This window comes from Carcharhinus amblyrhynchos, chromosome 16 (genome assembly GCF_965287045.1).
Source record: "Carcharhinus amblyrhynchos chromosome 16, sCarAmb.v2.hapA, whole genome shotgun sequence".
Taxonomy (NCBI): Eukaryota; Metazoa; Chordata; class Chondrichthyes; order Carcharhiniformes; family Carcharhinidae; genus Carcharhinus; species Carcharhinus amblyrhynchos.
Window position 1 is genome coordinate 7,483,906 of NC_137339.1, and position 24,162 is coordinate 7,508,067.

The following is a 24,162-nucleotide window of genomic DNA, read 5'->3' on the forward strand; positions in this document are numbered from 1 at the left end:
CTGTTCCACTTAAGTATGCCCTTCCTTGCTCACTGCTTATCACATTTCAGAGCTTCATGTCATCTGCAAACTTTGAAATTATGCCCTATAATCAAAGCAAAGTTATTAATGCAGAGAGCCTATAGATTTCCAATGCTGGGATATCGGTGCATGCTTCTCTTCAGTCTGAAAATTAACCACTCACCATAAGTCAGCTGTGGTTCAGTTGGTCACACTTCCATGAGTCAGAAGGGTCCAGATTCAAGTCCCACTCCAGGGTTCAATACAAAAAGCCAAGGCATACATTCCAGGCAGTACTGAGGGGTTCCTGCACAGTCAGAGTGCCATCATTCAGTTGAGAAGTTAAACTAAGGCGCCAACTGCCCTTGCAGGCGGACATAAAGGATCTCATTTTGGAGAAGATCGGGGGTTATTGCCGGAATCCTGTCCAATATTTACCCTTCAATCGACATCACAAAACCAATTGTCTGGTTATTATCATATTGCTGTTTGTGGGAGGTTGCTTGTGCAAATTGGCTGCTGCATTCCTTACTTAAAATACTGACAATTCAAAAATTACTTCAATCACTGTAAAGCACTTTGAAATATCTAATGGCAGGTCAAGTTTGCTTTTTGTCCCAAATTCATACCTCGCTCTTTAATTTCATGTACTTCAAATCTGCTTACAAGTTTGTACTTGGTACATTATCAAAGACCTTTCAAAGTTCATAAAAACAACACCAACTGATTACTCTCATGAGCCCTCTACGTCACTTCAACTGACCAATTTGTCCAAAGGTTGGGGGTTAACTGCCAGCCCAAAATTCGGTTCAGGGAAGGCTCAAACTTACCAGAGGATTAAATAGAAAATGCCAGAAATACAAAGTCCAATAGAATTTAAAGAACAGTTCTAAAGTTGATTTATTAGTTGCAAGTAAAACTGATATTAACACTGCAATGAAGTTATAGTGAAATTCCCCTCGTCGCCACTGTCCTGTTTGGATCAATGCAACTAATTAGCGCGGCTTTCAGAATGAGGGCAAACGGAAGCATCCGGAGGAAACCCATGCAGACACATGGACAACGTGCAAACTCCACACAGACAGTGACTCAAACCAGGAATTGAACCAGGGTCCCTGGCACTGTGAAGCAGCAGTGCCAATCACTGTGCCACCCCATGTTTCAGGGTAGAGATATTTATATTTTCTCTTTTTAAGTGCTGATGCGCCTGCTGTATATTTTCACTGAGTTTTCGTTTTACATTTTCAGAATTTCTCATATTTACTCGTCAGTGCCTCTATTCATCTGTGCATAAAGATAAAGTTTCTTTTAAATTGAGAAATTCATCTTTCAAGTCAATATACAACAGAAAGCAATTTATCAATCTTCAATATGTATTGTGAGCAAGATATAGTGTCCAGCCCCTCCCCATGTCAATCATTTCTAGTGTGTTAGCTGTGACAAAGACACCAGCAGTTCAGCTCCCCCTTTCCTCCATACATCACAATCTGCTGCTGTGAATCTGAATCCAAATTTTGCAGTGAAATAATCAAGATTATCAATAACGTGAACTATGCAACTTGCAGGCACAAAGAACAAACGTGCCTGACCTGGATGATATAAAGGCAACTGGGCTAGATAGAGAGCTGCATTGAAATTTCTTCAGATACCACAGGAGCTATAAACATGATATACTTACTTTAAAGAGAGCACCTTGAAACTCAAGTAAAGGGAAAATAAAAAAAACAGAAAACTCCAAAATTGAAAAATAATTTGTGCCAGTCCTCTGCAAATTCATACATCATGCACCTGGTTTCCGTGACTGGGGTTTATATTCCATCCTATTCCCACTACTTCTAAAAGATTCCTCACTATTTCTTCCAAAAATCCCTTAGACCCTTAAAAGGTTAAAGCTCATTGACTGTCCAGATTACAAACTTACACATCACAGACTAATTCATTTTTAAAAATTCATCTTTGACAGACTATTGCATTTTGAATTTTACCTTTCATACAATTTCTGAGTATATTTTCCTTAAATCTCAGCTTCAAATCACAAAATACAAAATTAATTTTTTCTCCTCTACTTTGCATCAACATGAAAGACCATAGTTCACTTCTCCTTCTCAATAAATGACAGTCTAAATGTCCAATCAGGCAAAAGCTTGAGCCTCAGGAGAATTATGAAATATTGAAGCATTGTAGATGCTGGTGTTGGTGGCAGGGTCAGACAACAGGGGGTACCTTGAAAGCTAATATGTGATTAGCCTACCACACTTAGCACATTACCCTCAAGAAAAGACTCAATCCCCCAATCAGGAGAGCGGAAGACCATTGCAATTAAATGTTCCTTTGCCTCACCTCATCCTCAAGGAAACAGAAATACTATTATGGTGGACATACTACCATAATCTTCCTGGATTTATCTGCAGGATGTAGGGCTATTACAATCACTTCTTGATCTTCATGCTCCTGTAGCTCATAGGACCACAAGAATCACCCTGGGTACATGAAGGGTGATCCACAAATACCCATGTTTCCAAGGAAAAGATATGACAAATATCTCCTCACTCAGTTCATGAGCTATTAACATAGCTATCCACCTCCCCAGTACAGTGGGAGTTTTCGCAAGTGCTCCCTTCACTGGTACATGGGGAGATGTCACAAATAGCTCCTCACACGGTACATATGGAGATATCGAAAATAGCACCTCACGGTACATAAGGAGTATCAGAAATATCCCCTCCCAGATAAGAGTCATCACAAATATCTCCCACCACCCCCCCAGTAAAAGGAATTATCACAAATACCGACTCCCCAGTAAGAGTTGTCGTCACAAATAATCCCTCATAACCCCTCCCCAATATATGAGAGGTCTTCACAAATACCATCTTCCTTGGTACATAACTTGTCGCTAACACCCCCAGGCGGGCACGTGAGGGGTTGTCGCTAACACCCCCAGGCGGGCACGTGAGGGGTTGTCGCTAACACCCCCAGGCGGGCACGTGAGGGGTTGTCGCTAACACCCCCAGGCGGGCACGTGAGGGGTTGTCGCTAACACCCCCAGGCGGGCACGTGAGGGGTTGTCGCTAACACCCCCAGTCGGGCACGTGAGGGGTTGTCGCTAACACCCCCAGTCGGGCACGTGAGGGGTTGTCGCTAACACCCCCAGGCGGGCACGTGAGGGGTTGTCGCTAACACCCCCAGTCGGGCACGTGAGGGGTTGTCGCTAACACCCCCAGTCGGGCACGTGAGGGGTTGTCGCTAACACCCCCAGTCGGGCACGTGAGGGGTTGTCGCTAACACCCCCAGGCGGGCACGTGAGGGGTTGTCGCTAACACCCCCAGGCGGGCACGTGAGGGGTTGTCGCTAACACCCCCAGGCGGGCACGTGAGGGGTTGTCGCTAACACCCCCAGGCGGGCACGTGAGGGGTTGTCGCTAACACCCCCAGCCGGGCACGTGAGGGGTTGTCGCTAACACCCCCAGGCGGGCACGTGAGGGGTTGTCGCTAACACCCCCAGGCGGGCACGTGAGGGGTTGTCGCTAACACCCCCAGTCGGGCACGTGAGGGGTTGTCGCTAACACCCCCAGTCGGGCACGTGAGGGGTTGTGGCTAACACCCCCAGGCGGGCACGTGAGGGGTTGTGGCTAACACCCCCAGTCGGGCACGTGAGGGGTTGTGGCTAACACCCCCAGTCGGGCACGTGAGGGGTTGTGGCTAACACCCCCAGTCGGGCACGTGAGGGGTTGTCGCTAACACCCCCAGTCGGGCACGTGAGGGGTTGTCGCTAACACCCCCAGTCGGGCACGTGAGGGGTTGTCGCTAACACCCCCAGTCGGGCACGTGAGGGGTTGTCGCTAACACCCCCAGTCGGGCACGTGAGGGGTTATGGCTAACACCCCCAGTCGGGCACGTGAGGGGTTATGGCTAACACCCCCAGTCGGGCACGTGAGGGGTTATGGCTAACACCCCCAGTCGGGCACGTGAGGGGTTATGGCTAACACCCCCAGTCGGGCACATGAGGGGTTATGGGTAACACCCCCTGTCGGGCACGTGAGAGGTTATCGCAAACACCCCCTTATGTACCAGGAAGGGGGTATCACAAACAGCCCTCCCTGGTACGTGAGGGGTTATTACAAACACCTTTTTCCAGCATGTGAGGGGTTATCGCAAACATCCCCTTCCCGCTATGTGAGGGATTATCACAAATACCCCCTCCCTGACACGAGGGATAAACGCAAACACTCCCTCCCCAGTACATGAGGGGTTATCACAAACAGACCTCCCCCCGGTACATGGGGGTAATCACAAATACCCCCTCCCCAGTATAAGAGGGGTTATCATAAACACTTCCTCCCCAATACATGAGGGGTTATAACAAATACCCCACCCTGGTACAAGGGGTTTCACAAACACCCCAGTACATTGAGGGGTTATCACAAATACCACCTTCCTGGTACATGAGGGGTTATCAGAAACATCCCCTCCCCAGTACATTGAGGGGTTATCACAAATACTCCCTCCACAATAAAAGGGGTTATTACATTGAATCCTCTCTTCCACCCTGTGGAAGCAGTACATGATCCCCCCTCCCTGCAGGGGCAGTACATGCCACCTTTCCTCCCCTAGCCTGTGGGGGTAGTGCATGCCCCCTCCCCTACCCTATGGAGGCAGAACATGCCCCTTCCCCCACCGTGTGTGTGTGGGGTGGGGGGGGAAGAACATGCCCCTTCCCCCACCCTGTGTGTGTGTGTGTGTGGGGGGGGAGAACATGCCCCTTTCCTCACCCTGTGTGTGTGGGGGGGGGGAGAACATGCCCCTTCCCCCACCCTGTGTGTGTGTGTGGGGGCAGAACATGCCCCTTCCCCCACCCTGTGTGTGTGTGTGGGGGGGGGCAGAACATGCCCCTTCCCCCACCCTGTGTGTGTGTGGGGGGGGGCAGAACATGCCCCTTCCCCCACCCTGTGTGTGTGTGGGGGGGGGGGGGGAGAACATGCCCCTTCCCCCACCCTGTGTGTGTGGGGGGGGGGGGGGGGGGGGGGAGAACATGCCCCTTCCCCCACCCTGTGTGTGTGTGTGGGGGGGGGGGGCAGAACATGCCCCTTCCCCCACCCTGTGTGTGTGTGTGTGGGGAGGGGGAGCAGAACATGCCCCTTCCCCCACCCTGTGTGTGTGTGTGTGTGGGGAGGGGGAGCAGAACATGCCCCTTCCCCCACCCTGTGTGTGGGGAGGGGGGGGGGCAGTACAAGCCCCTTCCCCTCCCCCCTCCACCTGGTGATAGATGCCCCCCCCCCTCCTCCTCCCCACCTCCCCCCAGCATCTCAGAACACTCCAACCCTATAGAGAGCCCTCTTACCTGGCCTGATTCCTCAGAGCGGGGACTTGTTTGTTCTCTTTCTCTCTCTTCTGGGAGGAATTGTTTGCTTTCAGGGTGGGGAGGTGAAGGAGGAGGAGGAGGAGGAGGAGGAGGGGGGGAGGTGGGAAAAATGTGAGGGGCTTTTCTTTTTGTAATTTTTTTTTTGCCCGTTGGTTAGTTTGTTTCCTTCTCTCTCTCTCTCTCTTTTTTGGTTTCAGGTATGTGTTTGTGTGTACGTGTGTGTGGGGGGTGTGTGTGTGTGTGATGAACCTGCTGTCCTCCCTGCAGTTCCGAGCCGCCGGCCGGCCGGACTCGGCGCTGGAGACACTCGGACTGCCGACAATATGGCGGCGCCGCGCTTCCCCCGCCAGCCCCGCGCCACAACGAGGCTGCGCCGGCCGCTCCGCGCCCAAATCCGTCCGGGCGAAACACGCACCCGCTCCGCAGCTGGGGCGGGAGGCGGAACCATAAACCTGTTACACCACCCAGCTCTCATTGATGTGGCTTCACTCCAGTCTTGTGCCAAAACCTACCCTCAAAATCTTTAAACCCTTCTTCTCATGCACACTGTTCAATTCCCCCTCCCTTCCTGCCAGTCTCAAATCAGTACATTATTAAAACAGTTCTAATACAATAAAAATGCTTTCTCAAATATTAAGCTTATTTTTATACGACAAAAATGCATTTTCAAATATTAATCCTCTTACAGTGCAAAAAGAGGCCATTCGTCCCATCGAGTCTGCACCAACCACAATCCCATCCAGGCCCTAACCCCCGTATCCCTACTAATTCTTCTAACCTACACATCTTCGGGCACTAAGGGGCAATTTTAAGCACGGTCTAACAACCTAACCCACACATCTTTGGATTGTGGAAGGAAACCCACACAGACACAAGGAGAATGTGCAAACTCCACACAGACAGTGACCCAAGCCAGGAATTGAACTCGCAAAAACCCAGTCTGCAGGTGCAGCAGGTGCTCAAGAAGGCGAATGGAATGTTGGACTTTATAGCGAGGGGGATAGAATATAAAAGTAGGGAGGTCTTGCTGCAACTGTACAGGGCACTGGTGAGGCCACAACTGGAGTACTGTGTGCAGTTTTGGTCGCTGCATTTGCGAGAAGGATATATTGGCCTTGGAGGGAGTGCAGAGAAGGTTCACTAGGCTCATACCGGAGATGAGGGGGTTAGCCTATGAGAGAGATTGAATAGACTGGGCCTGTATTCGTTGGAGTTTAGAAGGCTGAGGGGGGATCTTATAGAGACATATAAGATAATGAAGGGGATAGATAGGGTAGAAGTAGAGAGATTCTTCCCGCTTAGAAAGGAAAGCAGAACTACAGGGCACAGCCTCAAAATAAGGGGGGGGGAGCAGTTTAGATCTGAGTTGAGGAGGAACTTCTTCACTCAAAGGGTGGTGAATCTCTAGAATTCTCTGCCCGTTGAAGAGGTGGAGGCTACCTCGCTGAATATATTTAAGTCATGGGTAGATTGGTTTCTGATAGACGGGAATTAAGGGTTATGGGGAGAAAGCGGGAAAGTGGAACTGATCCACTTCAGATCAGCCATGATCTTGTTGAATGGCGGGGCAGGCTCGAAGGGCTAGATGGCCTACTCCTGCTCCTATTTCTTATGTTCTTATGCTATGAAGCAGCAGTGCTAACCACTATGCTAATTCTCTCTTCCATTCTGTGCAACAAAATATATTCTCAAATGTTTGCCTTCCCCTTATACATAAAAATCCATTCTCAAACATTAAACCTCTTGATGAACAATAAAATATCCTCTCAAATATTAAACCACTCTTCCACTATTTACACAGCAAAATGCACTTCCAAATATTAACCTTTATACAATATCAAGGGCAGCACTGTAGCACAGTGGTTAGCACTGCTGCTGGACTTTAACCTGGTGTTGTGAGACTTTTCACTGTGTTTACCTCAGTCCAACGCTGGCATCTCCACATCATGCCTCACAGCATAAGGGGCCTGGTTTCGATTCCTGGCTTTGGGTCACTGTCTGTGTGGAGCCTGCATGTTCTCCCCATGTCTGCGTGGGTTTCCTCCGCGTTCTCCTGTTTCCTCCCACAGCCCACAAAGATGTGTGTGTTAGGTGGATTAGCCATGCTAAATTGCCCCTTAGTGTCAGGGGGTTTGTAGGGTAAATGCATAGCGTTATGGGCATAGGACCTGGGTGGGATTGTGGTCAGTGCAGACTTGATGGGACGAATGGCCTCCTTCTGCACTGTAGGCAGAATGCACCTGCATTCTCAAGTGTTAACCTGCTTTTTGTACAACAAAAATCCCTTGTCAAACATCAAACCTCTTTTTATACAGTAAAATACACTCAAATATTAAACCATTCTTCCAGTTTTTTACATAATAAAATGCATTCTCCTTTTAACCCTCCTTTTCATAAAATAAAATGTCTTCTCAAATATTAAAATTCTCTCTTTTATAGATATTAACCGTCTCATCCTCTTTACACAATCAAGTTTATTTATTAGTCACAAATTGGCTTACATAAACACTGCATTGCTAGGGTGGCAAGGTTGCCAGTGGTGGGCACTGCTGCCTCACAGCATCAGGGACATGGGTTTGATTCTCAGCTTGGGTCACTGTCTGTGTGGAGTTTGCATGTTTCCCCGTGTCTGCGTGGGTTTCCTCTGGGTGCTCCGGTTTCCTCCCACAATCCGAAAAATGCGCTGGTCAGGTGGATTGGCCGTGCTGAATTCTCCCCTCAGTGTACCCGAACAGGCACCGGAATGTGGCGACTCGGGGATTTCCACAGTAACTTCATCACAGTGTTAATGTACTCCTACTTGTGACTAACAAATAAACTTTAAAAGTTACCGTGAAAGTCCCCACACTCTGGCACCTGTTTGGGTACACGGAGGGAGAATATAGTGTTACCAATGTACCTAACCAGCACATCTTTCAGACTACGGCAGAAAACCAGAGCACCCGGAGGAAACCCACGCAGACACAGGGTGGCAGGGACCAAAGCCAGGAATTGAACCCATGTTCCTGGCACTGTGAGGCAGCAATGCTAACCGCTGTGCTACCAACATAAAATGCATTCTCAAATGTTAACCCTCTCTTTCTTATACAATAAAATGTACTCTTAAATATTAAACCTCTGCCTTTTTCATGCAATAGAAATGCATTATCAAATATTAAACCTCTTTTTTATACTATAAAATGCACTCTCAAGTTCGTAAATTATTAAACCACTCTTCATACAACAAAAATGCATTTCCAAATATTAACCCTTTCTTCTTTTTTAGACAATAAAAAAATGCATTCTCAAATATTAAACCTTTTCTTTAAATACAACAAAACACACTCTCAAGGTAGTAAAGGATTAAACCTCTTTTGTACCATAAAATTGCACTCTTAATGTATTACATTATTAAACTTTGCTTTTTATATCATCAAATCATCCCAACTGTTTGAGGATGCATTTTATGATGGTGGCACAGTGGTTAGCTAACACCAGGTGCCCAGGTTTGATTCCCAGCTTGGGGCACTGTCTGTGTGGAGTTTGCACATTGTCCCTGAGTCTGTGTGGATTTTTGGACTTAAACCTGGTGTTGTCAGACTTCTTTCTGTGTGGATTTCCAGTTCCCTCCCACACGCTGAAAGACGTGCTGGTTAGGTGCATTAGCCACGCTAAATTCTCTCTCAGGTGGCGACTTGGGGATTGTTTTGTGTCATAAAAACGCATTGTCAAGATCCTGAAATTGTGAAACCGTTCTTTTTAGTGGGACAGTCTCAAACAAGGGGATGTAGCTACAACAGAAAGGTGTGTAGAAATTTCTTCTTGCAGCAGCGGGTGGTGAATCTCTGGAATTCCCTGCCTCACAGGATGGTGGAAGCTGGATCATTAGAAGTATTTAAAGTGGAGGTGGATAAATATTTGATAGCTCGGGGAATCGAGGGCTGTGGGGAAATGGCACAGAAAAGGACTTGAGGCCAGCATAGATCAGCCATAATCATATTGAATAGCGGGGCAGGCCTTGGAGGGCCTGGTGGCCTACTCCAGCTTTTATTTCTTGTGTTTTGTATAACAAAAAATGCATTATCAAATTCCCCCCAATTTGTTAAATTTCGTATATAAAAGAAACACATTCTCAAATTTCCGTAAATTGTCATACTTCTCGTTGTATAATATAAAGTCTCTCAAATTCCCCCAGAATTATTAAACCTTTTAAAAGTGTATATTTATAATTAAAATGCACTCTCAAATTCCCTCCTCCCCACAAATGCTAAACTTTTCTCCTCATGTAAGATATTTATTAATGCGCACAAAGCTTTTGGACATGTTTGCATCAACAACTATTCGCTTTAATTCCTTTGACAAAGGGGCGTCTGGATTCGAAACGTCGGCTCTTTTCTCTCCTTACAGATGCTGCCAGACCTGCTGAGATTTTCCAGCATTTCCTCTTTTGCTTTTATTCCGTCCCACTGCATCCAGATTTCTGCCCAGCCATCTCTTTTCACTGATCAATATACGTTCCGAGGAGAGAATGAGGTTGATGATTTGTAGTTCTCCCGCACGATTATCAAATTAATGCACAAACAATGTTCATCATCTTTCCTGAGTTTGTCATCCACTTTCCATTTGACACAAGTCCTGTGGTGATGGGTGTATTACGTAGCAGGTATGGATTTATGCAAGCTGTAGCCACGAACATGTACACGAACGGCCCAGGCGATAGGGTCCTCTATCACTGGGAAGAAACAAAAATGGGTCTTGGCAGCTGCCTAAGTGAGTGAGCATCCCTGTTCAGGCCCGCACTGCTCACCTCCTGAGTATGAGGAAGGGGCTAGAAATGGCGCCCTAGACATTGACTGCTTCCTGGGACCTGGGTTCAATTCCCGTTTTGGGTCACTGTCTGTGTGGAGTCTACACGTTCTCCCCGTGACTGCTTGGGTTTCCTCCAGGTGCTCTGGTTCCCTCCCATAGTAGGGGAGAGCTTGCAGACTCTGCACAGTCACCTGAGACTGGAATTGAACCGAGGTTCCTGATGCCACCGTGCCACCCATTATGCCACGGGGTCTTTTATATCCATCTGGGAGGGCAGACCCAGCCTTGATCTAACTTATCATTCCAAAAGTCCTCTAACTGTGCAGCACTCTCTCAGTGCTGCACTGCAGCACCAGCATAGAGTTTGTACTCGGGTCTCTGAGGTGAGACTCAAACCCAGAACTTTCCAACTCATAGGCAAGAGTGCTGTCAACTGATCATCCCCACTGTCTGGCACAGCACAGTGGCACAGTGGTTAGCACTGATGCCTCACAGGGCCATGGAGCCAGCTTCAATTCCCGGCTTGGGTCACTATTTGTGCGGAGTCTGCACATTCTCCCCATGCCTGCATGGGTTTCCCCTGCATGCTCTGGTTTCCTCCCACAGTCCAAAAGACGTGCTGGTTAGGTGCATTGGCGGTGCTAAATTCTCTCTCAGTGTGCCAAAGTGTGGCGACTAAGGATTTTCACAGCAACTTCATTGCGGTGTTAATGTAAGCCCACCTGTGACACTAATAAATAAATTTAGAACAACTTTAAACTTGTTTGCTGCCATTACTGTCCACAAACCATTAGAATGAATCTTTGCCTCAATTCTGGTGAGGTTGTAGCAGTGGAACAAGATCCAGCTCCAAAGAAATTCCCAACCATAAACTTTCAAATCACCACAAGGAATGATATAATGATGTTTTGAAAAATGACCTTGCTGTCACGTTTTCTCTGAAATCTATTTACATGCTGTGATTTAAAAAAAAACATTATCTCTCCAGGCCACACAGCTGCAGGTTTTTTTTTAGTTTAATGATTATTTTCTCTGACATTGTTTCTGGATGTATTACCAGTGAGAAGTCTCACAACTCCAAACTAAATTCCAACAGGTTTGTTTGGTATCACGGACTTTCCGAGAGCTGCTCTTTCATCAGGTGAGCCAGGTGTATTCCAGTTAAGAGCAACTTGTTGATGCTGATTCTTTTTTCATTAAAACAATACTTGTGAAATATTTAGCGATTTGAGTGTTAAAACGTGACGGTGTTCAATCATGCCAGTTTACCCCTTGGCAGCAAATGTGTATAATGTCATTACAATGAAAATGTTGCATGTGTCCGCCCCCAATCCCTACCAACAAAACTAAATTAAACTACATGTTTGGTAGACAAGTTAGAAAAGAGCAGAATATCTCTACATTCAAGAATTTCCTCTCACACAAATAACTCCACGAAATTAATCTGAATGGGGCAGTAGGAGAATTCTCTCAAAGTCCAAGAATCATTTAATTTGATTTGATTTGATTTTTTCTTGTCACATGTATTAACATACAGTGAAAAGTATTGTTTCTTGCGCGCCAAAGCATACCGTTCATAGAGAAGGAAACGAGAGAGCGCAGAGTGTAGTGTTACAGTCATAGCTGGAGCGTAGAGAAAGACCAACTTAACGCAAGGTAAGTCCATTCAAAAGTCTGACAGCAGCAGGGAAGAAGCTGCTCTTTCCGGGGTGAGGTAGCCAAATGGATGCAAAATTGGCTTTGCGACAGAAGACAGAAGGTGGTTGTAGAGGGTCGTTTTCCAAAGTGGAGGCCTGTGACCAGCGGTGTGCATGATGTGGGTATGCCGGCGTTGGACTGGCGTAAACACAGTAAAAAGTCTGACAACACCAGGTTTTAGTCCAACCTATTTATTTGATAATATACTCACTAGCTTTCGAGGGGACAGCCTCTTCGTCAGGTGAATGGAGAGTTCTGGCCTCAGACAGAGCATATAAAGCACAGACAGTTTAGAGATTACTGATTAAAGTGCGAATCCTTACACCTAACCTGCTGTTCAAGACCTGAAGTGGCTGATAATGTGAGTGGTAGGAGCACTGATCACAGTTTAAAGAGATGTGTATTGTCTCCAGACAGTACAGTAAGTACTGTCTGGAGCCTCAGGGGTCGGTGCTGGGTCCACTGTTGTTTGTCATTTACGTTAACGATTTGGATGAGAATATAGAAGGAATAGTTAATAAGTTTGCAGATGACACCAAGATTAGTGAACAGTGAAGAAGGGTATCTTGGACTGCAAGGAGATCTTGATCAATTGGGCCAGTAGGCTGACGAAAAATTTAGATAAACGCGACACATGTCCGGCTGGTGTGGAACTGGAAAAGTTTCAGACCCTTCTTCTGAGCGTGTTTTCAGTCCCGCTGCCATATACACTCTGGCTGCAAAATGTTAAGCAATTCTGTTACTCGCTGTGGAAACTTGTAGGCGGGGTTTAATGCGTCCAAAAACCCGCAGAGGGAGGTAGTGCGCATGTGCAGATCTTTGACGCTGTACATTCACATTTTCTAACGGAAAAGAGAGCTGCCAGGCCCCTGCTACTGCAGGCAGCCTGAAGCAGACCACCCCCCTCTGCAATCGCGGGGGTCCATGGTCTCAGATATAGCCCCCGTCAACCAACCCCCCACCCCCCGGCGCCCAGACCAATCAGACTCCCACTCCCCCACCGACCGCAGACCCCTGCCCTCCACACCAATCACTGCCGAGTGGCAGCGGACCCCCTACCTCTCCCCCTCCCCTCACCGATCGCTGCAGAATGGCTGTGGGCCCTCACCGTCTCCCTCTCCTTCCCCCACTGACTGTGGACCCGCTGCCCTCCCCCCCCCCAACCCCCACCCCCACCAATTGCTGCAGAATGGCAGTGGCCCCCCCCCTCCCTCCCCTCACTGATTGCTGCTGAGTGGCAGCAGGCCCCCCCCCCTCTCCCTATTAGCCCCACCCCCCACTGACCCCTCCCCCGTTAGCTTCACCCTCTGGCACTGCCTGGTGGGCATTGCCCATGTGCCAGGCTGGCATTGCCCAGGTGCTAGGGTGGCACTGCCAGTCTGGAGTTGCCCAAGGGGCACTTTGCCCCCTTGCCTTCGGCCTCCCCACGGGGCCTCAATGATCTCCGGTTCCACCGGTGAGGCCAAGTGGACTGCTCCCCGTTCAGGGGAGGCATGTCTATTCCTCGCTGGTGAGAATCTTTCCCGGAGACGTCATAAAGGCAGGTGAGCCTGGATGACTGAGTGCTGGGCTTGTTAATGACACTCAAAACATAACGTCAATAAATTTAAATAAACTAATCAGCCTCTCGCCCATTTCCAGCAAGAGGCTGGCCACACCGGAAATCCTGCGCTTGTAAAATGTCAGCAGCTGTGAAAACAGGCGCCAATCGCGCTATTCGCTTTACGCCCAGTTTTGCGACCCCGTTGCACCCCTGGTTGTTACTCTTTGAACACCAGGTTAAAGCCCAGCAGGTTTATTTGGTAGCACAAGCCACCAGCTTTTGGAGCGTTGCTCCTTCATCAGGTGAGTGGGATTTCAGTTCACAAACAGGGCATATACAGACACAAACTCAATTTACAAAATAATGGCTGGAATGCGAGTCTTTACAGGTAATCAAGTCTTCAAGGTGCAGACAATGTGAGTGGACAGAGGGTTAAGCACAGGTTAAAGAGTCTCTGACAGGACAGTTAGTGAGATTTTGCAAGTTCAGGCAAGTCGTGGGGGTTACAGATAGTGTGACATGAACCCTGTTGCCCATACGCCCTGCTTATGAACAGAACTCTTACTTACATAAGAACATAAGAAATAGGAGCAGGAGTAGGCCATCCAGCCCTTCGAGCCTGCCCCGCCATTCAATAAGATCATGGCTGATCTGTCGTGGCTCAGTTCCACATTCCCGCCCTCTCCCCATAACCCTTAACCCCCTTGCTTATCAAAAACCCATGAAGGAGCAGCGCTCTGAAAGCTAGTGGTTTGTGCTACCAAATAAACCTGTTGGACTTTAACCTGGTGTTGTGAGACTTCTTACCGTGTTTACCCCAGGCCAACGCCAGCATCTCCACATTATTACTCTTTGCTCGGAGTTCAGTCTAGCTGCTTCCGTTTCTTACGTTACAGCAGCGACCACACTTCTAAAGTACTTTATTGGCTGTGAAGTGCTTTGGGATGTCCTGAGGATCTGAAAAATCACCCTCTTCCTTTATTTTTGTGATGCAGCACCTTGTCTGAGGAGCTTTGACCTCGTCAGCCAGGTTAGGATAACCAGAACTCTGGCGTTGACCCTGAGTGAGGAGTGCCGTCGGCCTGCAACAAGTTCTGCGGTGGAATCTAGGCTGGAAGTAACGTCCACCCTGTGGTTTTGTTTTACCCCTGGCTGTGTTGGATGTTGACTCCTTGGTGCTGCAGGATCTGCTTTCCCTGAGTCTGTCTGAACCGTTTTCCTTTGGCCTCCATCTCTATCTGGGTAGCACAGTGGGTTAGCACTGCTGCTTCACAGCTCCAGCATCCCGGGTTCGATTCCCGGCTCGGGTCACTGTCTGTGTGGAGTTTGCATGTTCTCCTCGTGCCTGCGCGGGTTTCCTCCCATAGTCCAAAAATGTGTGGTTTAGGTTGATTGGCCGTGCTAAGAAATTGCCCCTTAGGGTCCAGGGATGTGTGGATTAGTGGGTACAATGTGTAGGGATTTGGGGGTAGGGCCTGGGTGGGATTGTTTTCGGTGCAGACTCAATGGGCCAAAGGACCTCTTTCTGCACTATAGAGTTCTATGATTCTGTGATCTCCAACCAGCTAAAGATTCACCAGACACTGGCTGAGGAGTTCATTTCTAGGTGTTGAGCAGCATTTTACCGAGTTTGCTGGTCGATCGCTCACTGACAACAGTAAATCAGTTAAATATTTGTTATTCGACCACAACTTCCAAACAAGTTGTGGAATGAAAGGCTGGTTCCCTACCTCCCCACCAGCCACCACGCCCAGCCCCCCACCCCCAGCTCCCCCGTCATCCCAGCCACCCTGCACTGATGGCGACCTGAGGCATCGCAATTAATAACCATTCTGTCAGCCTATTCATAATATTCTTAGAAATTACAACAAGAATTTCCTGCCCTTCCTCAAACGGTATCATGGGATTATTGCTGCATACTTGAATCACCGGAACAAGCAGACAGGACCTCAGTTTGACATTTTACCCGATTGATGGCACCTCTGACAATGCAGCACTTCCTCAGTACGGCACTGCATGCGGAATGCTCTGACCCGGCAGGCCCATGGGTGGCACTCAAACACACAGTTGTACAAAGATTCAGTTTTTTTTTTGGCTTGTGTTCAGACCCCTCAGGTTCAGCTGCTCATAAAGGCACAAGGCATGTCTCCATAATGCACAGCAGCACGCACTCGCTGACTGGGATGCAATGATTCGAGATATAACCCACCACGGAGTGGGTAAAGACATCGTGCAGCAATCGCAGAATAACCATTGGTACCTCTCTCTCCCCCGGCTGATTAGAACCACCCAAATTCACAGCCCGGGTTCGATTCCAGCCTTGGATGACTGTCTGTGTGGAGTCTGCACATTCTCCCCATGCCTGCGTGGGTTTCCTCCAGGTGCTCCAGTTTCCTCCCACACTCCAAAGATGTGCAGGTTAGGTGGATTGGCCATGCTAAATTGCCCCCTTAGTAGAAAGAACAAAGAAAATTACAGCACAGGAACAGGCCCTTTGGCCCTCAAAATCTGCACAAACCATGCTGCCCTTGTGAATTAAAATCCCTCTATTCCCATCCTATTCATGTATTTGTCCAGACACCCCTTGAAAGTCAGTATCGTAGCTGCTTCCACTACCTCCCCCAGCAGCGAGTTCCAGGCAACCACCTCTCTGTGTGAAAAAACTTGCCTCATACATCTCCTTTAAACCTTGCCCCTCGCACCTTAAACCTATGCTCCCTAGTAATTGACTCTTCCACCCTGGGAAAAAGCTTCTGACTATCCACTCTGTCCATGCCTCTCTTAATCTTCCTGACTTCTATCAGGTCATCCCTCAACCTCTATCGCTCCAGTGAGAACAAACCAAGTTTTTCCAACCTTTCCTCATAGCTAGTGCTCTCCATAACAGGCAACATCCTAGTAAATCTTTTTTGTACCCTCTCAAAAGCCTCCACATCCTTTTGGTAGTGTGGCGACCAGAATTGAATATTATATTTCAAATGTGGCCTAAGTAAGGTTCTATATAGCTGCAACATGACTTGCCAATTTTTAAATTCAATGCCTCTGCCAATGAAGGCAAGCATGCCGTATGCCTTCTTGACTATCTTCTCTCCCTGCATTGCCACTTTCAGTGACCTATGTACCTGTACACCTAGATCCCTCTGTCTCTCAATACTCTTAAGGGTTGTGTCATTTACTACACATTTACTATCTGTATAAGACCTTCCAAAATGCATTACCTCACATTTGTCTGGATTAAACTCCATCTGCCATCTCTCCGCCCAAGTCTCCAACTGACCTATATCCTGCTGTATCCTCTAATGACCTTCATCACTATCCACAAATCCACTAACCTTTGTGTTGTCCACAAACTTACGAATCAAACCAGTTACATCTTCCTCCAATTCATTTATATATATTACAAACAGCAAAGGTCCCAGGACTGATACCTGAGGAACGCCATTAGTCATAGCCCTCCATTCAGAAACATAACCTTCCACAGCTACCCTCTGTTTTCTATGACTGAGCCAGTTCTGTATCCATCTTGCCAACTCACCTCTGATCGTGTGCTACTTCACCTTCTGTACCAGTCTGTCACAAGGGACCACGTCAAAGGCCTCACTGAAGTCCATGTAGACAACATCCACTGCCCTACCCTCATCAATCAGCTTCGAGACTTCCTCAAAAAACTCGATCAAGCTGGTGAAACACAACCTCCCCTTCACAAAACCATGTTCCTCTCACTAATACGTCCATTTATTTCCAAATCTGTCTCACAGAATCCTCTCCAATAATTTTCCTATCATTGACGTAAGGCTCACCAGCCTGTAATTACTTGGATTACCCTTGCTACCCTTGTTAAACAAAGGAACAACATTGGCTTTTCTCCAATCATCTGGGACCTCCCCTGTAGCCAGTGAGGATACAAAGATTTCTCTCAAGGCCCCAGCAATTTCCTCCCTTGCCCCTCTCAGTATTCTGGAGTACATCCCATCAGTGTCCAAAGGTGCGCAGGTTAGGGGGATTGGCCTTGGTCCATGAGTGGGATTACAGGGAGAGAGCGGAGGGAAGGGCCTGGGTGGGATATCTGTCCAATCTATGCAGACTCAATGGATAGGATAACCTCTTTCTGCAGCGTAGGGATTCTAAACAGGAAAAAAAAAGTCCATTGGCAGGAGTCGGACCGAATTCCTCTCCCAGTCAAGACCACCAAGCTTTGGGCAGTTTTCCCTTTGCCAATGAAGCACCAGGGATTGGTCACAATTCCCAGGATAACACATTTCTGCAAAGCCATTTCTCATGCCTCTGGACTATTTCCCAGGATCTGCTCTCAGCTGATTATCGTCATGGTGCTTGGTGACTGTCCAGTGCTGGTTGTCATAGGAACCAAGTGGTGGGTGGCCATGCTGGGATGTGGAAAACTGTTTACTTCTTCTCCCCCAGTGAGTTACCTGAGCTGAGGAAGAGAATGGGAGGATTTGCAGATTAAAGATTCCGCCACCAGATGGTGCTCCTGCTATTCCACGAACAAATAAATCTCACAGCTTTAATTTTTAATCCACAGTTTTTTTTTCTGTGTGAATTTTGTTGCTACTTCCTATTCCTTAAAGCCCTGATTTTAAATGAATGGTTCCTGCAGTTGGGGTGAGGATTCCAGTCAATGGTCGTTCTGCACTCTGCCCAGTTTTTACGCTGAGCTGATTTCAGTGGAGGGTAAAACTGGATGGGGTGTCCGTCTAGGGGCCACCCTCTCTTCCTGCCAGGCAAGTGAGATTCAAATCAGGCTTGAAGTCTTTCTGGGCCGTGTGCCGATTCCCGTTGGATTCGTGTCGAGAGTCATTGGCTCATATCCCTCTTTTGATTATACAGTGGCTCAGGGGTTAGCACTGCTGCCTCACAGTGCCAGGGACCCGGGTTCGATTCCTGTATTGGCTCACAGGAGTCTGCACATTCCCCCCAAGTCACTCATCATTCTGACTTGGAAATATATCACTGTTCCTTCACGGTCACTGGGCCAAAATCCTGGAGCTCCCTCCCTAACAGCACGGTGGGTGTACCTACACCACATGGACGGGAGTGGTTCAAGAAAGGCAGCTCACCACCACCATCTGAAGAGCAACTAGGGATGGACAATGTAATGTTGGTCCAGCCAGTGATACCCACAGCCCATGAAAGAATAAAAAAGATGTTGAGAGAAACACAGTGGGACAAAGCAATTCAAGAATATAATTCCATAATGCTTTTGATTTGATTTGATTTATTGTTGTCACATGTATTCGTATTCAGTGAAAAGCATTGTTTCTTGGGTGCTATACAGACAAAGCATACTGTTCATAGAGAAGAAAAGGAGAGAGTCCCCTTGTCTGCATGGGTGTCCTCCGGGTGATCTGGTTTCTTCCCACAGTCCAAAGACGTGCTGGTTAGGTACATTGGCCATGCTAAGTTCTCTCCCTCAGTGTACCCGAACAGGCGCTGGAGTGTGGCGACCAGGGGATTTTTACAGTAACTTCACTGCAGTGTTAATGTAAACCTAATTGTGACTAATAAATAAACTTTAAACTCTTAAACTTTTTAAAACCAATCCGTACACAAAACTTTTTTTTTGGTCAATCCTGATAAGATGTTTCCCACACTGCCTTATCCGCTCCAGTATCCTTGACAGAACGTCATGCCCTCATGTTCCTGCCTTGCATTAAGTTGATCTTTCTCTACACCCTAGCTATGATTGTAACACTGTTTTCTGCACTCTCTCCTTTTCTTCTCTATGAACGGTATGCTTTGTCTGCATAGTGTGCAAGAAACAATGCTTTTCACTGAATACGAATACATGTGACAACAATAAATCAAATCAAATCAAAAGCATTATGGAATTATATTCTTGAATTGCTTTGTCCCACTGTGTTTCTCTCGACATCTTTTTTATTCTTTCATGGGATGTGGGTGTCACTGGCTGGACCAACATTACATTGTCCATCCCTAGTTGCTCTTCAGAAGGTGGTGGTGAGCTGCCTTTCTTGAACCACTCCCGTCCATGTGGTGTAGGTACACCCACCGTGCTGTTAGGGAGGGAGCTCCATGATCTTGGCCCAGTGACCGTGAGGGAACAGTGATATATTTCCAAGTCAGAATGGTGAACACTGGGGGGGATCATCCAGGTGATGGTATGTAGGGGCGGCACAGTGGCACAGTGGTCAGTACTGCTGCCTCACAGTGCCAGGAACCTGGCTTCGATTTCTGATAGTGTGAAGTTTGCACATTCTATCCCGTGTCTGCATGGGTTTAGTCCAGGTGCTCCGATTTCCTCCAACAGTCCAAAGATGTGCGGGTTAGACGGATTGGCCATGCTAAATTGCTGCTTCGTGTCAGGGGTACTAGCTTGGGTAAATGCATGGGGTTGTGGGGAAAGGGACTGTGGTCGGTGCAGACTTGATGGGCCAAATGGCCTTCTTCTGCACTGTAGGATTCTATGTACTGCTCTCGTCCTTCTAGATGGTTGTGGCTGTGGATTTGCATGGTGTTTTGTAGGGAACGTTAGTGAGTCCCTGCAGTATATCTTGTAGATGGTACACACTGCTGCCACTGTGTGTCAGTGGTGGAGAGGATACATGTTTGTGGATTGGGTGCCACTTAAAGGGGCGGATTTACCCAGGATGGTGTCAAGCCTTCTGAGTGTTGTTGGAGCTGCACTCACCCAGGCAAGTGGAGAGTTTTCCATCACATTCCTGGCTCGTGCCTGGTGATCAGGCTTTGGGAATTCAGGAGGTGAGTTACCCACTACAGGATTCCTAGCCTCTGACCTGCTCTGGTAGCCACTGTATGTATATGGCTAGTCCAGTTCAGTTTCTGGTCAACGGCAACCGAAAGGATGTTGATTGTGATAATTCAGCAATGTAATTTCATTAAATGTCAAGAGGGCTGTGGTTATATTCCCTGTTGTTGGAGAGAGTCTCTGTCTGGCACTTGTGTGTCATGAATGTTACTTGTCTGTTGTCAACCCAGACCTGGATATTGTCCAGTCTCGCTGCATTTGAATATGGACTGTTTCAGTGAATGAGGTCATTGATGAAGCAGCTGAAGATGGTTGGGCCCAGGACACTGCCCTGAAGAGGAGGCTGAAATGTACCAGTCAGCACCTCTGGTTGAAGATTGCTGCAAATGCTTCAGCATTAACTTTTGCACTGATGTGCTGGGCTGCTCAATATTTGTGGATCTACTGAGTTGTTTAATTATCTACAACCATTCACAACTGGGTATGATAGGACTGCAGAGCTGAGATCTGATGCATTGGTTGTCAGGTTGCTTAGCTCTGTCTATTATTCGCTGCTAATGCTGTTTGCCACACAGGGAGTCCTATGTTATAGCTTCATCAGGTTGACACCTCACTTCTAGGTATGCCTGGTGTTGCACCTGGCATGCCCTTCCTGCACTCTTCACTGAACCAGGATTGATCCCTTGGCTTGGTGGTAATGGTAGAGTGGGGGATCTGTCGGGTCAATTCTGTTGCTGCGAATGGTCCTTAGTGTCTCATGTTACCCAGTCTTGAGTTGCTAGATCTGGTCAAAATCCATCCCATTGAGCACAATGGTAGTGCCAGACATCACAATGCAATCCTGTCCCCACATTGAGGATTGGGAACCCTCCACATACCAGAAGAGTGTTTCACCAAGCCATTGACTGCTGGACACATCTAGACCGGGTGGCACGGTGGAAAGCAGGTGGGGCTGCAGAGGACTTGGACAGGCTAGGAGAGTGGGTAAAGAAGTGGCAGATGGAATACAATAAAAAAATACAATAAAAAGTGTGAGGTTGTGCACTTTTGAAGGAGGAATGGAGGTATAGATTATTTTCTTAATGGGAAAATGCTTAGAAGTCAGAAACACAAAGGGCCTTGAGACTTATTGTTCAAGATTCTCTTAAGGTTGGCGTGCAGGTTCAGTCGGCAGTTAGGAAGGCAAATGCAATGTTAGCATTCATGTCAAGAGGGCTAGAATACAAGAGCAAGGATCTACTTCTGAGGCTGTATAAGACTCTGGTCAGACCCCATTTGGATATTGTGAGCAGTTTTGGACCCCATTATCTAAGGAAGGATGTGCTGGCCTTGGAAAAGGTCCGGAGGAGGTACACAAGAATGATCCCTGGAATGAAGAGTTTGTTGTATGACGCATGGTTGAGGACTCTGGGTCTGTACTCATTGGAGTTTAGAATGTTGAGGGGGGATCTTATTGAAACTTACAGGATACAGCGAGGCCTGGATAGAATGGAAGTGGAGAGGATGTTTCCACTGGTAGGAAAAACTAGAACCAAAGGGCACAACCTCAGGCTAAAGGGACGATCCTTTAAAACAGAGACAGTGGTGAGTCTGTGGAACTCTTTGCTGCAGAAGGCTGTGGAGGCCAGGTCATTGAGTGTCTTTAAGACAGAGATTGATAGGTTCTTGAATAATAAGGGGATCAGGGGTTACGGGGAAAAGGCAGGAGAATGGGGATGAGAAAAATATCAGCCAATGGCGGAGCAGGCTTGATGGGCCAAATGGCCTAATTCTGCTTCTATGTCTTATGGTCTTCTGGTGTTACAATATTGATCAAGGGGTCAGTTACTGCAGTGAGGAGGATGATATCTTGGCTGGCTCCTCAACTAAGGCCATATGGGTGGAACTTGAAAACAAAAAGGGGGCAATCATATTGCTGGGAGTGTACTACAGGCCCCCAAAGAGTCAGGGAGAGATAGAGGAGCAGATATGTAGGCAAATCCCAGAGAAGTGTAAAATCAATAGGGTAATAATAGTCAGGGATTTCAACTTCCCCATTGTTAATTGTGATAGGCAAAGTGTGAAAGGTTTAGAAGGGGCAGAGTTCATTGGTCATTTAAGGGCCTCAGTTGGCCTAGGGGAAGCCTCCCTCACCATGCCATTGTTTCCCATGCTGGGCAGAGGCCAGCACCCAGTGGGAAGTCCGGCAGCTTTTACTGCTCAGATTGATGGTGGGCAAGATTCAGGGTGCCTCCTTTATTGGCCCGTTTGGAGACCCTACCCCAAAGTTTAACTCCCACCCCACAGTTACTCTCCCTCCTCGCTTTTTTTCAGCATCAGTGATTTTCAAAACACCTTCTTCTGACAGGAAAAAGATACAAAAGCCTGAGGTCACGTACCAACCAACTCAAGAACAGCTTCTTCCCTGCTGCCGTCAGACTTTTGAATGGACCTACCTCTCATTAAGTTGATCCTTTTCTACACTCTAGCTATGACTGTGACACTACAGTCTGAGCTTGTTGCCAAAGTAATGTCAGGACAATGGTTCACTCACCGAAGGAGCGAAAATCCTTTCAAATCTCCTGGGATGCCAGGTCAAGACCAAGATCAAGATCAAGAGGTTTCTGGGGATCAAGGTGAAGCGATGGTGGGAAAATGGGGTTGAGGATAAAAGTAAAGTTGTCTTTCACAACCTCAGCTTGTTCCAAAATACTTTTCAGCCAATGAGGAGCTCTGGAGGCGTAGTCACATTTGTAAAGTAGGAAATGCAGTATCAAGCTCCGACAAAGAACAATGTGATAGTGGTCAGATCATCTATTTTTAAAGCAAAGTTAAAGTTTATTTATTAGTGTCACAAGTAGGCTACATTAACACTGTAATGAAGTTACTGTGAAAACCCCCTAGTCGCCACACTCTGGTGCCTGTTCGGGCACACCGAGGGAGAATTTAGAACAAAGAACAAAGAACAACACAGCACGGGAAACAGGCCCTTCGGCCCAACGAGCCCGCGCCGTCATTTTAACATTATGAGTGCCCTCCTCTACCCATGACCTTTGTCTACACCTATTGGGGAAGATTGAGGCGAGACTAATTTAGGGATAATTTGTTGCACCAATCAGCCGAAGAGCACATTTTTGGGGTGTGGGAGGAAACCGGAGCACCCGGAGAAAACCCACACAATCACGGGGAGAATGCGCAAACTCCCGCAGAGACTGGCCCAAATCCATGTATCTGCACAGCAAACAGTGATAGTCACTGAGCTGTCGTCAGATGGCCAATCCATCTTTCAGACTGTGGGAGGAAGCCGGAACGCCTGGAGGAAACCCACGCAGACATGGGGAGAACGTGCAGACTCCGCACAGACCTTGACCCGAGCCAGGGATTGAACTTGCATCCCTGACGCTTGTGAGGCAGCAGTGCTAACCGCTGTGCCACCATGCCGTTGCTGGTTTAGAAGGAAATATTTAGTTTAGAAATAAATATTTGCCCAGGATGGGTGGGGAGAATTCACCTGCTCTTCTTTGAAATAGTGTTGTGTGATATTTTAATTGGACGTCAGAGAGCGGATAGGACCACAGCTTAACATCGCATTTGAAAAACAGCTCCTCCAACAGTATGGTACTCCCTCAGTACTGTACTGAGAATGTCAGCCTAGATTATGTGCTCACAAATAAAAATACAAAATAACATTCCAGGATATGGGAGAAGTGCTGGAAAATGGGATGAGCGCGCCTTCAGTGGTAGTTGTTGTTGTCGTCGCAGGCTCGATGGGCCAAAGGGGTCTTTTCTGTGCTGTACGACTCAGTCCATTGAGCCATGGCCATCACGCTAATATAGATCAGCAATGATGGTTGGAGGGAGTGAATGACCTCCTCCAGTTCCAATGTACCTTTGACTCCATTCTATATTAGAAAAGTGCCTCTCCAACAGGAAGTGGGCTGGATAGGGGAAGCTAGAACAGAATCCATACGTTGTGCTCCAATAAAAATATCCCATTTTCCTGCCGAAATGTCAGCTCCACATTTAAATCATTGCAGTTGAATCCCTT

The 24,162-nt window shown here is 47.5% G+C and overlaps 1 protein-coding gene across 1 annotated transcript in view; it reads right to left on the minus strand.

Moving 5' to 3' along the window:
• LOC145353809 (casein kinase II subunit alpha) overlaps nt 1–5,722 on the minus strand; it is a 77,004-nt gene extending 71,282 nt beyond the window's left edge. The window contains exon 1 of the mRNA XM_080204636.1: nt 5,338–5,722. The gene's annotated coding sequence lies outside the window, so the exon portion shown is untranslated. The remainder of the gene's footprint in view (nt 1–5,337) is intronic.
• Nucleotides 5,723–24,162: the final 18,440 nt, after the last annotated feature.